The sequence below is a fragment of the Austrofundulus limnaeus genome, unplaced genomic scaffold, assembly GCF_001266775.1.
Source record: "Austrofundulus limnaeus strain Quisiro unplaced genomic scaffold, Austrofundulus_limnaeus-1.0 Scaffold635, whole genome shotgun sequence".
NCBI classification, from domain to species: domain Eukaryota; kingdom Metazoa; phylum Chordata; class Actinopteri; order Cyprinodontiformes; family Rivulidae; genus Austrofundulus; species Austrofundulus limnaeus.
Genome location: NW_013953037.1, coordinates 42,607 through 43,948, shown reverse-complemented (window position 1 = coordinate 43,948; position 1,342 = coordinate 42,607).

Genomic DNA, 1,342 nt, shown 5'->3' with positions numbered 1-1,342 from the left:
ACACACACACACACACACACACACCCCGTCCTCCGGCTCTAAACCCTCTGTAGGTGTTGAACAAACTGAACTCTTGTGCAAATATGTATAAATAGTTTGTTTCTGCTGGTTAAAGGTCAAAATATTTGTCTTTTAATGTTTATTTAAATTAAATATCTTTAATRATGATTCAGTTAAAAAACTCACAAAGCTGCGGCTCATAAAGTGACCGCCGCTCGTGGGAACTAAACAACAACAAACAGGTTTATTTTGATTATTAACGTTCGGCTCGTTCAGCAGATAACTGCTCTGAATTTATGTTTTTGTGACTTTTGTACTTTTCAAGTTATTTAAACATATTTTCCCTGTAGAAATTAACTGAGGTCCCTCCTTCTTTCAGCTTATAGTTAGCTTTTTAGCTAATTCGAGCTTTTAGATGGGCTTTTGCTACTTTGTGCCCTATGTTAGCCTTTTGCTGCTTTGAGCTTTTAGTTAGTTTTTTTGTTTCTAGAAGCTTTTATTTATCCTTTTAAAACTTTTAGCTTTAGCTAACCTTTTGTTAGCTTTTAGTAATCCTTTTGTGTATTATAGCTTATATTTAGCCTCTACTTTTTCCTTTATTTTTTTTACATTTTAACTTCTAGCTAACCTTTTGCAAATAAAATCATTTAGCTAGCTTTTAGCCACTAACGATGCTTATAGAATATTTTTAATAAGGCTTTTTTGCTACTTTTAAGAAGAGTTTGGCTATTTATGACATTTATTTAGCTCTTAGCTTCCTATAGCTTTTAGCTAGTGTTTCCCTACTTGTTGCTACTGTTTTTCAATTCAGCTCAGTTTTAGCTAAATCCTTTAGCTAGCCTTTTGATACTTAAATCTTTTGGATAGTCTTTTGCTACATTTGTTTTCTACATTTGTATTTTAGTTAGGTTTTTGCTACCTTTATTATATAGCTGACCTTGTGCTACTTTTAGCTCCTAGCCATCATTTTGCTACTTTTAGCTTTTAGTTATGAATCTGCAACTTTACGACTTTTTGCTACTTTTAGATTTTAGCTGTTCTTCTGCTAGTGTTTTTCTACTTTTATCACTTACAGCTAGCCTTTTGACACTTTAGCTTTTAGCTTGCCAATTCTTACTTTTGCTACTATTTTGCAGCTTTTAGCCATCTTTTTAGATTATTTTTAATCAGGATTTTTGCTACTTTAAGGAAGAGTTTTACTATGGCTGTGTCCAAAACAGCAGGCCGGGTCCTCCGAAGGCTGAATTTGTCGGCCGCATACGTCACAGCGCCGCGACGAAGGACGTCCAAAACCGAAGACTCCTCCGATGCGGCCGACAAATACGTCCTACCTTTGGCCCGA